The sequence below is a fragment of the Drosophila takahashii genome, chromosome 2L (genome assembly GCF_030179915.1).
Source record: "Drosophila takahashii strain IR98-3 E-12201 chromosome 2L, DtakHiC1v2, whole genome shotgun sequence".
NCBI lineage: Eukaryota > Metazoa > Arthropoda > Insecta > Diptera > Drosophilidae > Drosophila > Drosophila takahashii.
Window position 1 is genome coordinate 19,023,049 of NC_091678.1, and position 19,084 is coordinate 19,042,132.

Genomic DNA, 19,084 nt, shown 5'->3' on the forward strand with positions numbered 1-19,084 from the left:
ATGCAATACTGGTAAAATGAATATTAAACAATATCATTTTTTTGATTTCTTTCTCTCGGAAAAAACAAAATGATGACTGGGAGTGGCCCCGCATCAAAATGGATACTACATCGTTTCATATCATTCTTGTCTCCTTTCTAGCTCTCAACAATTTTTGTAACAATAGATTCCAGAGACCAAGTCAAATCAACTGGGCAGGCCCAGGATACCCCATTCTCTCCGTAGGGTAAATGGAAACACTCGAGATACACAAGGTTTTCTCCTTGGTCTGGCTTTTGATTTGATTTGCTTGGCGGGCTCCTTTTTTTGCTTTTTCCCCGATTTTTTCCTTTTCGTGTTCCATCGGCTAGGCTGCAAACATTTGCCGCTGACTCCAGGCCTTGCCGTCACCGCTGATTAAAACAAACACAATACCGGCGTAATGACGACATATGTACGTCTGCGGATTGCTGGACCCACCCGAAAATCCCCAACTCGTCGACTTTTTTCCGCACAATTGTACAATTTCGTCTATGCTCCTTTTTTGCGCCCCACGTTTTTTGTGTGTTCGCCTCAACCGTACGCGTTTTGACTTTTTCTTCGCTCTCGAACATTGATTCATAATTGATTAGCATTACTTTAGCTATTGTTCGATTTATACTTTCATACACAGGGTGTGTGTGTGCTCGGGAATGTTGCCCTTGGGCAACGTCTGCGATGTTAAATTAAGCGTAAATTTTTCGGTTTGCTGGCGCATTTTTGATGAATTTTATTGCTTTGTGCAATTACTTTGCTGATTTTATGTTTATTTATAGTCATGCAATACATCTTCGCCTTGATTAAACAATCGAAATGCGTGGGAGGCATCATAAAAACCAGAATATTTAATCATTATAGGCGGGCTTTAATCTTCCAGGAAAATGCTTCCTCAGTCTTAAATTTATTCAATTTACCGAAAGTAATTTCAACAGTTTTTCCTCTTGTAATGAACTGCAAGAAGTCTTCATAAATATTAATTTTCCAAATGTACGCCCCCGAAAAGAGTGCGCTTTAATAATTGCCAGAAATATTTCGTGGCTCCCGCAGCAGCTACATTGCATTAACTACATTTTTAATTAGACTGCTTGTGCATAATCAGCTGCAAGTTTTTCTTGCCCAACTCCTGGCGAACGGACTTCTTCTAACGAACTGCGTGTAGCTGCTGCATGTTGCATTTAAAGTTTTTGTAGCGTGCAATGCAGGAAATCATTTTAACAGTTTTCTACCTCGCCTTCCCAGCCCCCCTCCAATTTATAATTTTCCTTCTGTTTCGCAACTTTGCCCGTATTTTCTATACACAAGTTCAGTGCACCCCCAACACAGACAACCTGAAAAGGAGCCCCAACACCAACTTCGCCTTTGTTGCATGCTTGTTCGGGTTACCTGCCGGTTATATAAAATACCCATTAATCGGAAGGGTATATCGATAAATAGATGTAAAAAAAACACATCGGTGAGTAGATATAAAAAAAAAACACTGTCGAAAGTTTCAATGTGGCTAGAAATACTTCATACAAAAAAAATACGACGGGATCATATCGAAATGCGCATAGTAAATTCCTGGTATTTTTTTGGGAGCATATTTATATATTTTATTTTATATGGTATCGGCTAGTCCATAAATCTCTTATTAATTTTAAAGCCTTGCTCTTTTTTGAGGCCGCGGTGGCAGCGACTCCTTTTCTTCTTCGCGGCGGTAACTTGTCTGTAATTATGAATGGCCAGCGGGTTAAAAAAGAGGTACAAAAGTCATTGACTCGCTGCTCCTGCACATTTTGTTCAATTAAAAGTTTACGTGAGCTATCTGCCTGTTTCATTTCATTTGCCCGCGAGTCCTGTTAATCAGTTTTTCTTAAAGGGAAGCGTAACCTTTGAAATTGACAGTTCAATTGCAGCGAAGGACCTTTTGCCATTGGTTTTTTTTCAGCATCAACATTACGGGTATGTGGGAAACTTCTACTTTCACACTGTCGTACAAAAATAAAATACACGTGAATGTATGTGCTTTTCAAGTGGAGGCACGAAAATGTGCCGCCAGCAACCTGAGATGCCCTTAGGTCAAAGTGTAATCGATGTTCTGGTCCAGCAGCCAATTCTCAGTAATTGCAATGTAAAGTGTTTAGACACAGTTTGGTTGCTCTGGAATTTTTCCTTCTTCATGTGCCCACAAACTTGGTCAACTACGAATGTGGGTTGAGTTGCTTGTGAATCCTCTGCTGATTTGTTAGTTGGATGTTTTGCATTTTGGTTACTCACTTTTGGTTATAACTCAATAATTCAAAATAATTATGGCAATAATAATAATCAATTATTGTTATTTTAGATGCCCACCACGTAGTAGCTAATATTTAATACGTTTTAGAGTCCTCATTAAATAATCGTGGTATAATATAATTCAAAATAATTAACAGCTTACAGGTTAATTATAAGCATTTCAGGTCGATAAACTCTTGAAATAAATGATATTCAAAAAATAAAGACACTTCAAACCTAAATAGAAATGGAAACATTAATTAATCAAATTTCACTTTTTTTTTCCATTTATCAGCCTTTTTTGTGTATTTTCATGCATCTCGTCCCAAATCAACTTAAACGTCCATTGAGTGCGTAGAGCAAAGCTAACGTAATCGAATACTTTTCGTATTTGTTTGGTCTTAGTCGCTTCTTTCCGGTCTTAAATACTCCTAACTGATTTTGGGGGTGGCCTATCCGAAAGCTCTGACAAATAGTCGGCCATCAAGGAGTGGAGAAAAAGCGTTTTTTGTTTGCCGAAATTTTATCTATGCATGCCTCTGACCCAAGTCCAAATAACGACCATCAAACAAACTTTGATTTATGACAATCTAGTTCATTTGATTATTGCTGCCAACAACTGGACACACACGCAAGGAAAAAGCTGAGAAGAGTTGCTCCCAGGGTGTGCGTGTGAGTGTGGAAAACATTTTCATTTTCCATTCAAATTCAATGCTAATCTACTTGCACAACAAGCCACATTTCCTGCCAGGCCTAGCGGCTCGCTCAAGCATCATTTATCAAGGAACTGGGGACCGTTGTCCCTTTTTTTTCTACTTTTCCCGGGCAGTTTGGCTAGAAGTGCCTGTGCCGGGCATTATCAACACACATCGGGTTCATTATTTTTATCGTACAAGTGTTTGATACTTCCCTCTATCCCTGGTTTATATCACTCCGGCCAACACGCGCCGCACATTAAGCAGCGAACCGTATTTTTAAAAGGGCCAACTTGTGCATTAACTCTGTGCAACTGTGCGTATACGTAATCTAAGGAGTTACTACTGCCGAGTGGGTAAAAAGAAAACAAAACTGGGTCTCTGAAGATTTCTCTCTTTTGAAATGCAAATTTTCTTGCGACTCCCTTTTAAAATTATTCACATATAAAACCAATAGTAAACCAAAGATAAGATTAGCGATTTATAATAATATTATAATGCTTATATTCCTTACATTCAAACTATGCAGAATAATCTTAGAAATCTCTCTGGTTTCATTCTACTTAATTAAGCACATTTTATACGGAAGTCAACTGAGCTCCATTTTTTCTTCCAATTCAAAAAGCGTGTGCTTCGGGTTTCGTCGACATTAAGTGTTTGCAAAGCCGGCAAGTGAAGCCTTTGAGTCAATTCTCGCTCATTTCTATGCGTTTCTGTGCCCTCTGAGTCTGTTTTTAATTTACTCCGGCTTCGGAGCAAGTTGAGACCGTCTTGGAATCACAGGAATCAGAGAGGAGACTGTCAGCTCCATTGCCGGCGGCTGCAGGTTAAGCATCCACTTGAACCTCCGAGTGGTGACGTTACACGAACTGAGGTGTTTGTTTGGCATCTGGCTTTGACATCTGCACTCCTGTATACCATATTCCACACACACCCATAAATTGAAGGAGTGTCTGGTCCTTCATGAGCGAGGTTTTGGTACCCTGTACTCGAAGGGTTCAGAGGTGAATTACAATTTTGCCTACCAATATTTCTGGGTAAAAAAAAACTTAATGTTTATAGAATGTTATTTTATATTAAATTCATTTTTTAAATATGTCATATAATTTTTTTTGTTCTATTGAGTAATGGGTACATTTTATGGAGTTAGACTCGATTTTTTATTCGTCCGCAACCTCGGGGCAGTATGGTTTTTGGTTTCTTGGGCACTAGTTCTGCTTTTTGCTTTGCTACAAACAAAATGCAGTGCGATTGCTGAATCGTCATCAGTGGGATATGAGGAAGTGAAATGGCGTGAACATAAGTTTAAGTGCTTGAAGAGGTTAGACTGGAGCTTCATCGAGCAGACTGAATGAGGAAAAAATGGCTTTGGTGAACATAAACCAATTAAAAATGAGATAATCAAAGGGAAATGACTAGAAGAGAGTTGTAATGAAAATAAAAAGTATGTCTTGCCTTAATAAGCAAAAAATCAGGGGGAAAAAAGAAAAAAAGTTGAATAAAGTAATGACAAACCAATAAAATAATTTAATTTTTATAAACTAGAAGCGCATTTTTACTTCTCAAAACAAAATATTTAAAAAAGGGGGTAGTTTTTCAAAGCACTATTAAAAAATTAATCGAAAAAGAGTGTGTAAAACAATTAAGTAACAGTTGTGACATAGTTATATTTTTCGACAACGGAAACAACTTGTGGATTTAATAGACTTAACGAAGAGCAATTTGTTTTAGAGACCTGCACGAGTAAGTAAAAATATACTCGATTACTACTCGGCGATGCCGATTCCAACTGTCAAATCTGGAATCGTGGCATCGTAGAATCGTAGGCATCGGCATCGGTTTACTCATATCTGACTCGTGTTTTTTTATTAAATAAAATTAACCAAAATTCTTGTCAGAACAAGAGGAACCAATATACCCAAGATTTCACAATTCTTAGTCCTATCTACTTAAGACCATAGATTAGCTCTTTGAGAATATGAGACCGCAAATTCTTTGGAACAAGAGAATTTTTTTTATGTTTTACCGTCTTTGAACCCGACATACACGAAATCTTTACCAAAATGAGACCGCGAATTCTTTAGAAGAAGAAGAACCAATAAAGGACCATGTTCAAAACACGTATGGATTTGTTGTCTTTAACTAGGTTTTTCTATTCACGAATTCAAAAAAAAATGTACCCGCAAATTCTTTAGAAGAAGAGGAAATTTTATTGAAATTTATTTTTAAATGTCAAATTTGAAATTTGTTGGCGATACTACGATGCTACTCGTACGATTCTACGATGCCGAGTATACTCGGCATCGTTTGACACGATTACATGATTACAAAAAATAATCGTGGCATCGCCAACTTGATTACTTTTACTCGTGGAATCGGCATCGGCATCGTATCGTGTTTCACTTCCCTCCCATAAAATGCTCTACTATGGTAACTAATCCTTCTCCATAAAATTTCAGCCTTGACCAAGGCTTAGTCCCCGTAGACTTTTCTATAATTCCGTGTGAGTTCCAAAGAGCCGTCAGCAAGTGGCTCTACTCTGAGTCCAGTAATCAAAGCCCCGGGCAGAAATATTCGCGTGGCCCAGCCTAATGAACCAATTTCGGGAGGCCGCAAGCGGTGGACAGATGATGGAGCTGCCAGCGAACAGCTAATTATATACGTCGCCGAAAAGAGGGCTCTATGGCAAAGCCGCTTTAATTGGTGCACGCACACAATTACATCCATGATTTTCCACATATCGCCGTCATGCACATGAGCGAGAGTGACATTGGCAGCGATTTTCACCGGAAAGCCCCTATCAGGCAGACTCAAATGGGTTTTGGACAAAAACAAAATTGTAAAGAAAAATTTTATAATTTTATTTTTACATTTTGAAAGTTATAAGATTTTGACTCAATCGCTACTATAAAGCAAAATAAGAGCTATGAAAAATACATACGGTTCTATGTCCTAGTTTATTCTTAAAGTAATACACGCAAAAACACGCCAGGATCAAATCGATATGCGCATGGTAAATTTATAGTGTACCTTTAAAAAGCAAAAAAATGTTCCAACTCTAGCAAGAAACGCTTAAAGATTCAATCCAAAGTTGCAAGAACTTTGTAATTTCACCCAGATTCCATGAGTGACGACATTTTCTGAATTATTCGCCGGTTAATCTGTGCTCCCAACCAGGTGTTTCGGTCGCGTCCCGATGAAAAGATGGATATGAAATGCGAGGACAGCCTATTTTGGGGCTAAACTTTCACCTCGATTTTCGTCATGGCCTGCGTAATTAATTATTTGCGTCACTAAGTTGTGCCATTTCCATTCCGGCCGCATATTTTCGCCAGCCAGCGTCTCCGTCGTCGTCGTCGTCTGATGGCTTTTTGCATAATTCAGCCGTGGCCAGGCTGGTCACGTATCGGGCGCAAACGGCGTGATTAGGGTTTCTCGGTTTTGTCCCGGCCAAAACCGAGACCGAGCCAACAATTGCCGCCGAAAAGAGGCCGGAAAAGCCGCAGCATGCGTATGTGTGGGTTATAGTGCTTCGCCATTGCCTCATTAAATACCCGAATCAAAGCCGCTTTCTGCTGCCGCTTTTCCGCCAGTGTCAAGCAATTTTAATTGTTTACGTTTATTGATATTTGTGTGGCGATGGGGGCTAAGCACTAATTTTCAATTATGCAAATTATACTAGCAACATTTTAATGAATGTAATTTGATGTTTGCCTCAACCCATTTCATTTTTGGTTTGTCTCGCTTCTAAGACCTTTTCTTGGCGTCTTCTTGCGCTCATTAGGTAAGTACGAGACAGACATAAATAATCTCAGCACCGCATATATTAATTGCGTGTATTTTTCAGCCCTGTCTAAGGCTTCATTAGTCGCCCAGGCAGCCGAAAACTTCTTAATTGTTTCATTAATGCAACGCAATCCGTTTGCCTGCCACTTAATTTCATTTTATTCGCTGTCGTCAGTGTTACTCTTGTCGCTTTTGTTGCTCTTGTAGTTTTTAAATAATTGTGCACAATTATTTCACCCAATTTAACAGTTCTTTTTCGTGGAGCATCGTACACATTTAAATGACGTCATTTATATTCGAGCGGGATAAGCACTTAATGCAAAATTACATCCAAAGCGAAGCAAAACGGGTTGCGATGAGATGAGATGGGTTGCCGCCTGCCAGAATAAAAATAAAATATTCAATTAAACCCGGATCCGGATTCGGATTCGGATCCGTTGACGGCGATATTAATCTGGAGTCATTTTTATTCACCGTATTTCGCTGCCATTTCTGTTTGCTCGCTGTACAAATTAATTAATATAATTGTTGCTACCACAACGCTCCCCGTCGTCGTCTTTTGCCTAATAAAATTGTATACCTGGGCACTGACAGAGCCAACCAATTTATTATTTTCCCGGGGCACGGAGCCACTCCACCAGCGAAATAGAGTTGGCAGAGGGGTATTTTTTAGAGCCCTATATCTTTTATTACTATATTTTTCCCTATGCAGCTTGGCGCTTAGTTTAGAGTTCTCTTAGTTGATTGGGCTGGTTCGAAATAGTGACTGCAGTAAACTTAGATTTTAAAAGACCGCATAGAAAACGATTATGATATTAACTTAATTTAAGGCGTGACATTTCTGTTTACGAAATATTTTATTTTTTCGAGTATTTTAAGAATTTATTAATCGCACGCTTTAGTTAAGAATCAGTATCATTTTTCTTCTTTGAACTTAGCTAGAATTATTTTTATTGTTCATAGAATCCATATCCTTATTCAACTAAATCCCTAGAGTACACCGTGATCAACACCGTACCGTATTAAGTTAACCCCTTCATCCTCTTTGTCAGACTTTTATTCATACATACTTTTTCGCTTTGCGGAACGCGAAATTTGCGCTTGCCGAAAAAAGCTGGGTGAAATAAAGCAAAATAAAAAGCGTGAAATGTGTGTGAGTGAGTGAATGACTGCAGTGGAAATGCAAACTGCCAGTCAGTCAAATATAGTGAGTGCGGACTGCACTCGAAACCAAAAAAAAGAGGGAACTTCGAAATAAAATAAAAAACATTGCCTACTTTTTAGCTGAAGTGCTGCGGTTGATGGGAGAATGTGAATGCGGCGGCTGCTTTTTGTTGCCACCGCCACAGGGCGCATTCACGAATGGTTAAAGTCATTTATTTCGAACAAATCATTTGCCACAACCCACTAACGAAGTCGCGGGGCCGCCTTCAAAATAAAAACTAACAAGTTAAAGCAAGAACGAGAACCCATCCCCCAGTTGATTGGATGCCGAAGCCAGGGGCAATTTTTCAAATGGCAGATAGGGAAAGGAGGAAAAAACTTTGACTGACGCTTCGTCGTTGTCGTGCGAGATAAACTTGGTTCGATGCCCAAAGTTATTGAGGCGCAAACAGTTGGCTTGGCTTAGCCCGGCTTTCAAAGCGACACTTGGCAAAAACATACTCTTAAAACCTTGAAAATTAATCTTGTTTGGTTCTTTAAACGTCAGAAAAAAAGAAAAGAAAAAGCTATACAGAAATGGTACTAAAATATGTATATTATGATATTTAAAATTACCTTCTTTACGTATACCCAAAAAAGACGTGTTAAACTTACCTACATATTCTTCATTTTCATTATACTTAATTTTGTTTTGTGACTAGTGCATTAATTTATAAGGAATTCCTTGTAGCACTAGGAAGTAAGAAATAAATAAATAAATATTTGCCTCCGATTCACGTAATAAAGTCGCCAGAGAAAGAAATCGGTATTTCATGGTAAAATCGAAACAGAAATTTATCATGCGTATTATCGTATTATCTTAAAATCCTTAAATATTTTTTAAGTTTAGATTTAGCTTTTTTTCAAGTACCAAATGCAGTTATTTCTTGGTTTTCCTAAGTAAAAACTCATTTTGGAATGACTAAAATTAAAGATATAGATTAAAAATATATATATATAATTTTTAGAAAAATGTTTCGAGTGTTTCCTGCCTCATTCTTTTCAGCCACACCCCACACACTCGCAGCAAACAAATGTCTGCCGCTTTATGTGCAGACATAATAAGACTGGTATTCGAGCGGCCCCCTGCTTTTGTCGCAGAACTCACGCCCCAGACAAACCCAAACCCCAGCTCCCTTGAATGGGACCCTCATTGCCGTTTGCTTGGAGTTTGCCGTTGTATGATAAACTTTTCTAATTGTCAGTTTCAGCAAGTGACAAACGACAGAAATTATGTTATCTTATCAAAGTTGGCGATACTTTTGCTTTCCCCCCTCCGGACCGTCCCCCCGCTGATGGTTGGTAAATTTAAGGAAATTATCTTTGAGTTCCCCGGTTTTTGTGCTGTTTGTTCAGCTATTACCTATTAACATTACAAAGCTCGTGTGTGTACGTTGCTTTGAGTTTCTGAAATTGAGTTGCTCCAAATTGACTTCCTTCCTTCCTTCGCCAACCCCAGAAGTTTATTAAAATGCAGACAGTTTCTGTTTCTGTTTGGCTTTGTTTTCGGCTATTTATTCCGTTTTCCTTCGCTGGCAGGCTTTTAGCCCAGACAGCTGCTGCATTTCCCAGGCCTACTTTTCCGATTCCATTTCGGCAAAATATCATTTACCATGTCCGAACTTTGACTGCAGTGTCTGTGTCCAAATGTGTTCTTGATTGATAACCATGGGCCGAATGTTTATTTAATAAATGAAATTCCCAGCGCCCCGAAACGATTTCTTTTGTTTCACAAAGAGTTGACAAAACCCTCGGTAGATTTTGTTTTAGTTCGTTCAGCTGTTTAATGAAATTCCTCGAGGGTAAGCCAAAACTCCCCATCGAGTAAAGCTTTTCTTAAATAACAGTTAGACAAGCAAGCATACGGAGTGGATATCTTCCTCACTTCTCGTTTCCTTTTCCTTCCTCCTCCTTTGCACCCCGCCAAACGCTGTCAGAAATGAAAGGAAAAGGTCTCACGTAGCCAGGGATCCAAGCTGAAGTAGTAATAATATAAAATAAACTTCTTCTCCTTCTTTTTCGTTTTCAGCCATCATATTCCACTGGTTGTGCAATTTTTGTGTAGCGCTCTTTATGGCGTGAAGCGGAATAATTCAATCAGCGCCGAAGTGAGGAAAAAGTGCCAAAAGCTCAGCTTGATGTTGGCCAAGTGGGAAAGTGGGAGAGTGGGAAGCGGGATTGTCCCGTTCAAAATCATACCAAATCCGAGCAATTTAAACTCAAAACGCTTGCACTGAAGCAGGGCGCGTGCAACTTAAACAAACCGGAAAAGCAAACACAACGCAGCGACACAGTTAAGGAGGAACTTCCTGTTTGCGAAACAACAGCACCCAGTTCCACAGATCCACATTTTCAAGGAAATGACAGACAGCACAGGTAGCAGCACAGTAACACGGGTAACGTTAATGGTAACGCCAACGCACTGCAATCCGAAAGTCGAGCTCCTTGGCCAAGGACATGTGCGAGGTGGCAGCTTAATTTCATTTATTTACCTGAAAGCTGTTTATGTGCTTGCGAAATTACGAATTAAATTTTTAATTTGTCAAAAAGAACAACAGCTCGGCAGCCGGAAACGATGAGCACGTGTGTGCGTGTGCGCTCGCCTGTGTATGTGAACGAGCATCCTGTATCCGTGACGTTTGTCGTTCCATTTCTAGATGATTAACTGCAGCCAGCGCACTGATATCACACACAAAAGCTAGCCAATTTAATGAGATGATTTTAAGACAATTTATGGCCAGGCAGCTTTAATCGGTTTTAAAACTGCAAATAACTTTAATCACTCTTGAAATTATTATAAGTTATGGTTCTTTAAAATTTTAAAGAATTTTTATTTATTTCTGGAAACATAGTTAAACTATTCTTAAACCAAAACCGATCTTCTTTTCAGCTTCAAACATAAAAACTTAATATATTTAAAAAAAATAATTAGGGTTTTAAAATTTCTCCTTACTAAAATAAGTCTTTTAAAGTAGAAATTTTAAAAGAAATATTAAAAAAATGCTTAAAATGCAACCTTTAACAATATATCTAATGAAATACTTATTTTTGATTGTTTAATTGGCCACAAAATTTTAAAATTTTAGTTTTTCGCACATTATTTTTGCATTGCTGAATTTTGTTTTATTTTTAAAAACCTGTGTGCTTACATATTTTTTTAAATCACACATTTAAATTGAGATTTTAAAATGATACTTTTAAAAATATTTTTTTCTCTGTGTAAGTAATAATTTTTAAAATGGGCTTAAAAAATTATGCGTACATATTCATCGAAAGCAGAATTATGATCCGATAAGCAATTCACTACTGGGTTATTTCTTCAAGGCTTCTGCATCATTAATTTTTCATTCTGTCCCGATGGCGTTTGTGTAGGTGCCAGTCGGCGGATAAAGGAGGACACAGCCTCATCGCCAGGATCTCCGCTGTATAAGTATTTGCAGCCTTTGCTCCTGGGTGCCCGTGGACCATAAGAAATAATGTTGTTTATGTTGTGCAAACATAAAATTCTTTCTTACTCCGCGCGCTACTTACGTATACTCGCTGACTTCCAAGAACATATTTATATAGACACACTTATATACCGACATATATATATGCTTATATACATTGGCAATTTTTGTCCTTTTCCCCGTGCGGGTCGTATTATTTTCATTCTTCTCTTTTTGCCGGCCTGCGATGGGCAATAAAGTTGTTGGAATTTAGCTGAACCGAAAATAGTTTATGGCGGAAGTCATTAAGTGGCTCGGTTTACAGCAGCCGCAACATGAAAAACAGAAGTGCCCGCCCCTGGGCTCAGAGCCAGGATCTGGGTCTCCCTCCCATTTTGTTTACCCCCATTTTCTGGCCGCCTTTTTTACGAGATTTTTATAGACGAATTATGGTTTTTATTTGCCGCTCTACATGTGACCCTTTATGCAGCAGTTCTTTTCGCCATTTCACCCAGTTATCCACATATGCCCATAAACATACCTCTTTTCGTATTTTTGTGGGCAAATTTAATTATTTTTAAATGATTTGCGCACATATAAATAAAAAATAAATGCTAGCCGAAATGCGCAGCGCAAGCAAATTGCTTTTTTATTGGGTTAGGAGCACGCTGCAATGGCATTCAATTAGGACTCCTTTATGGCTCGGTAATTGCGTTGGCCTTCATAATTCCGGCATGGATGACTAACCGCAGGCCTACGACGCGTTGGCCAAGTTTTGTCACACTTTAAATTCTAATTTCATGCATTTTGCACATCAATAAAATGTCCTGGCTTTCGCCTATTCAAAGACTTTTCCGAACATGATTTGCTTTTATGACTTGGCCGTGCAAAACGTGAGGAAACTTTCGAAATTTTGGGAGTTTCGGCCCGGCCCGGGGCTTCTTATTCGGTAATAGGTACGGTAAGCCGGGCTCTTGATGTATTTATTTTGGCTAGAGTGGCTCACGGTGAGGGGAGACGCAAAAAAACTTAATTTATAGGTGGCAAGTGTGGAGCGATTCGTGTTATAATTTGTTTGTTGGCTCAAAAAGTTGTTATGATGCGTCATAAAATGTAGGATGTGAAAATAGTTCAACACGTCTTTAATTTAAATTCTTTCATTGCAATGTTTTAAAGTGCTTTTGAGAAGTAAGTTAAAAACAAGAGGGAACTCTATAGTCGGGTTGGTGTCCCGACTATCTAATACCCGTCACTCAGCTAAAGGGAGTGCGAACTCGGGTTGGTGTCCCGACTTATAATCGTAACTCAGCTAAAGGGAGTGCGAGGGAGATATATATATAAATTTTGATTGCGTATAACTTTTTAATGAATGGTCCGATTTGAAAAATGTCTTCTACATTTCGATAGGTATAAATATACACAACAAAATTGCATTTATACTTCTCGGAAATCTTTAAAGATGTGGGCGCAGGACCCATTTTAAAATCGTTAGTGGGCGATTGTGGGCGTTAGAGGGGGCGTGGCGCTCGGCTAAAATAAACTTGCGCTGCGTAGGAAGTCAAAGAATATGTGTGGGAAATCTCAACCTTCTAGCTTTTGTAGTTTCTGAGATCTCAGCGTTCATACAGACGGACAGACGGACAGACAGACAGACGGACAGACGGACATGGCTAGATCGACTCGGCTAGTGACCCTGATCAAGAATATATATACTTTATGGGGTCGGAAGCGCTTCCTTCTAGCTGTTACATACTTTTGCACGAATCTAATATACCCTTTTACTCTACCAGTAACGGGTGTAACAAAAGAGAACGCTAAAGTCGGGTGGGTGTCCCGACTACCTAATACCCGTCACTCAGCTAAAAAGAGTGCGAGGGAGATGGATATATACAATTTTGATTGCGCATAACGTTTTAATGAATGGTCCGCTTTGAAAAATGTATTCTACATTTTGATAGGTATAAATATGCACAATAAAAATTGCATTTATACTTCTCGGAATCGGACCATTCATTAAAAAGTTATGCGCAATCAAAAAAAGTTTATATATCCATCTCCCTCGCACTCCCTTGGGCTGAGTGACGGGTATTAGATAGTCGGGACACCAGCCCGACTATAGCGTTCTCTCTTGTTTTCTTATACATCCAGAAGAAGCCTTAAAGAAGTTAGAGTTCTCTGTAGGAAAATTTCCACCGAAGCAGAAATTATAGAGATTATTTGGCCGGGCTGCTGCCGACTGCAAAAACTGATTGATAGCTCTAATTAAATCTGCTGCAGCGGCATAAAAACTTTTATTGGGAGCCGTAAAAGTTGTTGCCAGGGTGAATGAATGTCCAAGCATTCAGCAATCGTCTGTTTGTTTAAAGTTTTGCCAACCGCAAAATGGCTTTAAACATGTTGCCCAAAGACTCGGATCGGATCCGTGTGGGGTTGTTGTTGTCGCCTTATCTGTGGGTCGTGCGACGATTTATGATTGCACACTCAGCATAATCAATTCTTATAAATTATTGTTATTGTTGGAGGTTAGCCAGAAGGAGAGTCCCGCCACTCCTGCGGGCAGCTGCTGACAACATTAAACAATCGCCGTGAGTTATGGGCTCGATGAACCTCCTTCGCAAATTTATATGGTGCCCACTGCGAATTAAATGCGAGTTTTAAAGCGTGCCATCAGACGGGAAAAGGGGGTTGAACAGTTGCCGCAAACAAAGTCTGGCCGAAAAGATCAATGACTCCATTGAAGTTCAATAAAATCGTCCTCGGCCCTGCTAGACTTCCCCAAAAAAATGAAGGTGTACCAGGCATACACAGTTAAAAATGGGATGCCGTTTCACCGGAATCTATAAACTACTTAAAATGTTGGTTTATTTAGAGAACACTCTCTTTTTATTTTTTTTATAAACCACATTTTTAGAGTATAAAAAAAATGACAGCAAATCTTAGTAACAGCCCAATTTGTCCCTGTGTATCCACCAAAAGGATGCAAAAATACTCGGAAAAAAAATTGGCGCTCGCCAATAACTGCGGCAGACTCAAAGAGCATTGTATGCATAAATAATGCGCTCAACTGGCCGAGGTAGCTTGACGTCTCTTCCTCTATTGCCTTTTCACTCGATCTCTCGTGTCCCTTTGAATTTTCCCAGCATAGGATGAAAAATTAAATGCCAAAATGAACGAATTCGGTATTCTCTTACTCTTACACAAAAATAAACGCGCCGGGATCAAATCGACCATGAAATACTGGTAAAATTGATATTAAAATATTCCTTTTTTGTCAAATTCTCTCTATCGGAGATTCTCTGATTTCGAAAAAAAGAGGGAGAAGCAATATGGCGTCTTGGTACTACATAATATTAAATTGATCATCGTTTCATATTAAGATATTTTGGGTGTAGGTGCTATGCTCCAAAACAATTAATATTTTTTATTTAAATTTTTAATTTTCCAAAGCAAACACTGAGAAGCTGATCTCGACTTCTTTCTTTTAAAATTACACCACATTCGTTCCCTCTCATTACTAAAAAAATTTCTATAAACATGAAAACAACAAAACGTAATTTCAATTCGAAGTAATCCTTTACTTCTTTTCCAACTCAACCCTCCAAGATTAGGGTATGCCAAAGATTTGGTTAGAACCACTGCCACCAACAGGCGATAAGAAGGATGACGACAACGACAATGCAAATAAAACATGTCGCAAAGAACTGCCGGCTATTTTTTGCCCCCCTTTTTTTTCCTGCGGCCATTTTCAAAAGGTAATTTTTTAGCCACTGCAGGTGGCAGTTGAAAAGAAGTTCGAACACTGGTGCGCTTAGTTTCCTGATATTGATTTCCTAGCTGTGCCTTTTTGTGTGTATTTAAGACGATGGCCACCCGGAAGGGTGAAAGCTGGCGAAATTGATAATTGAATCAACCACAGAAAACGTCAATTGTTTGCACCTGCTGACAGTTTTAATTGAATTTATTTAAGCTTACGGCCACGGGGTTTTTGTGAGAATTCCAATTCCATTTCCGATTGACCGCGGACGAAAGTCAAAACAAACTTTCAGCCATGAAGAACTCCGAACAAATAAATCAGAAGAGAATTTTATTGATTAAATTCAGTTGGTCAGAGAAATAAAAAAGAAGTGGGTTATGTGTTGTTAACTCTTTTAAAATAATTTTGTGAAATACCGGACTCAATACAAATTGAAGTAAATTAAAATGTATCGCATAATTTTATTATACTTCATACAAAATATTTGAAGTTAGGAAACTACGATAAGTTGCTTTGTAATTCCATAAAACCTTAATTATAATAAATAATGATAAGAGCCCACAAATAGTCTATCAATATTTACTTATAATTAATATTAAATTAATAAAAAAAATAAACCACATTTATTTAAGTTTTAAATATTTCTAAGTTAGCTAACTACTTAAAACCAATCGCTACTCCTTTATCCGCCCATGATTTTGTGGATGGCCTTTTAGAATTATCGTTACAGCAAGTAAGCTTTATACGAAATTCATTAAATAGACAATTAGATCTTGTCTTTGTTTTAGATCCGCATGAAGTCACTGTAGCTAGAATTGACGCACTTGTTGTACCTGAAGACCAATATCATCCAACTTTGGAATTGACAATTGGCCTCCCCTGTACTGATACCCTTTCTCCTTTAGTTCCTCAAACTAAAAGAAGATGCTTTCGTAAATGTGACTATAATAAACTAAACTACATGATTTCTCAATATAATTGGACTGATTTGTACAATTGCATGGATATTGACAGTGCAATTGAACTTTTCTATAGCGTTTTAAGTGTTTTAAGAAAGTGTTCTTTGACGAATGCGTGCCTGACAGTCTTCCTCCGAAGCTAAACAGGCCTCCTTGGTTTAACAATGAGCTTCAAAGACTTAAAAATCTTAAATCCAACACTTATAAAAAGTATAAAAAAACGGGAAAGCCATCTGATTTTGCGAAATATGTTGTGGCTCGTTCAGATTTTAATGTTCTCAACAGTCATTGCTATTCCATGTATTTAAATCGATGTAAATTCGAGTTTTCAAATGATCCGAAGCAGTTTTATAACTTCGTTAATGCCAAGCGTAAGTCTTCGGCTTTGCCTTCATCGGTACGTTTAAACTCAAAAGAGGCATCGTCGGATTCTGAAATTGCGGATTTATTTGCCGAGTTTTTCCAAACTACTTATAGTTCGGCTGCTTGGTCAAACCCTACCTACCCTAACCACTTAAATAGGGCTAATTGTATTTTTACCCCTGTAATTACCGAAAGTTCTCTTTTAAAGGATTTAGCAACAACAACGCCAACGTATTCTCCCGGTCCTGATGGACTCCCTGGGAGTGTGCTTAAGTTTTGTGCTTCAACCATTTGTAAACCGATTCTTAAACTTTTTCATTTGTCTATTTCATCATCAGTTTTTCCAACTATCTGGAAGGACTCTTTCATTATTCCACTCCACAAAAAGGGTGCGAAGGCGGATGCCCAGAATTATAGAGGCATTTCTAAATTGTCGGCAATTCCTAAAGCATTTGAATGTATTATTACTTCTCATTTGCAGCATTTATGTTCCTCGCTAATATCACCGTGTCAGCATGGTTTTGTTAAGCGAAGATCGACCACCACCAACCTTCTTGAACTATCATCTATTGTAATAAATGGATATAAGAATAACATGCAGACTGACGTTATATATACAGATTTTAGTAAGGCCTTTGACTCTGTTAACCACTCTCTCCTTTTATTCAAATTAGATCAGCTTGGGTTCCCATGTAATCTATTAACTTGGATTTCAAGTTACTTGAATGGTAGGACTCAGAGGGTTATATTTAAGAGCGCTGTTTCTAAAATGATCAACGTGACATCTGGAGTTCCTCAAGGTAGTCATTTAGGCCCTTTGCTATTTACTTTGTTTATTAACGATCTTCCCTCTATCGTAGCTCATTCTCGTGTACTAATGTACGCTGACGATGTTAAGCTTTGTTTATCATATAAAGATGTAGGGTCCGGTTTCAACTTACAGTCAGATATTGATTGTTTTCAGGGATGGTGTGAATACAACCTTTTAAATTTGAACTGCCTTAAATGCAACGTTATGACTTTTTACAGGGGCACTCCTACGTTTGTTAGTTATTCTCTTCAAAATACACCACTCGACCGTATATATTCAATTAACGATTTAGGTGTTCTTCTCGACCCAAAACTTAAATTTGATTGCCACATAATGGCCACTGTCAATAAAGCTATGAGTGTTTTTGGGTTTATAAAGCGTTGGTCAAAGGAATTTGATGACCCTTATACAACCAGATTATTATTTACCTCCCTTGTCCGTCCTATTTTGGAATATTGTTCTTCAGTTTGGAGTCCACAATATCAAGTGCACATCGACCGTATTGAGTCGGTGCAAAAAAAATTTCTTCTTTTTGCCCTTCGTAGCTTGAACTGGGATCAAAACGTAAGGCTACCTTCCTACCAGAGTAGATTACTATTGCTTAATTTACCTACACTTGAAAACCGTAGAATAATGCTTGGTACTATTTTTATGCAAAATCTTATAGGAGGTGATATTGATTCCGTAGAACTGGTAAACCGTTTAACTTTTAATGTTCCCGTTAGACTAACACGAAATTATTACCCTCTTAATTTGCCTCGATGTACATCAAATTTTACTCTGCATGAGCCTTTTCGTGTTCTATGTAAAAATTATAACAATCTTTATCATTTAATTTGCACTTCAACATCTATCCCCGTATTAAAAACTAAAATTTTATCTCATTTGCTTCAATCTTAGTTGTAGTATTTGGTTTCATGTCTTTTCCTCGCGAACTCGCATTTTTGCCCTAATTGATAAAGGGTCCCGCGCGTAACAAGCACGTGCTTGGTATCGTTGGGCCACTTGTTTGTACTGCTCGTAGTGCATCAACGTCCATCATATATATAAATAAAATTGGTATCAAGACATGTTAATCTAAAATCAATCTATACTTTTATACTGAAAAATTCCGTATAATGTTATAGTTAAGCACTATGCTAACTGAAGCCCAATTCTAACCCGTGGACAATCCTGACACATACACGGCTCATTTAAAAAAGCAAAGCCCCCTAAATCGGAACTTCTTGGTAACGCCCACAATGATATATGATTGCCGACGCCCGGTGGCAAAAGTGCAAATTCAAAATCAGCAACAATGAATGCAGGATTCCGCTGCGGTGGCCAAACACGCAGCAAATCAGCTAAGAGGGGCTGATCGGGCTAAGGGAACCGTCGGTAGATTGGCCAAGTACTTGCCAAGTGCCAAGGCGCTGTCAGCATAAAGTTAAGCCGGGGCTAAGCAGATGCCGGTTTGCGGAGTTGGCCACAGCGAGCTTCCAGTTCCCAGGACCCAGGTCCCGTCTCCAAGCTCCAAGCTCACATCTCCACTTGCAGCACCTCTGCGGCTGCACATCATCAATCTTCTTAGACAGCCACACGCTCCCCTCTGCCTTCCCAGGCGGCCATTCTGCATCTCCGCTCCCCTGCAACTGCATCAGTTTTGTGTACCGAACGTGCTGCCATTTCCTGCAGGAAGACCTGGGAACTAGGTGGTTAAAGGAGGAATGAAGGGTGCACTCGGAAAAATACATCGACTTTAAGGAATTAAAATTAAAGAATGTTAAAAAAGAAAAAAACATACCCCAATTATTTTTTTATAATTTTCATCGATA

General features: G+C 38.6%; 1 long non-coding RNA gene across 1 annotated transcript; it reads left to right on the plus strand.

Moving 5' to 3' along the window:
* The first annotated feature begins 16,458 nt into the window (after window positions 1-16,458).
* On the plus strand, window positions 16,459-18,321 carry LOC138913761 (uncharacterized). The gene is made up of 3 exons (XR_011419589.1): window positions 16,459-17,259; window positions 17,320-17,430; window positions 17,489-18,321. It is a non-coding gene; the product is annotated as an uncharacterized lncRNA (long non-coding RNA).
* The last annotated feature ends 763 nt before the right edge of the window (window positions 18,322-19,084 follow it).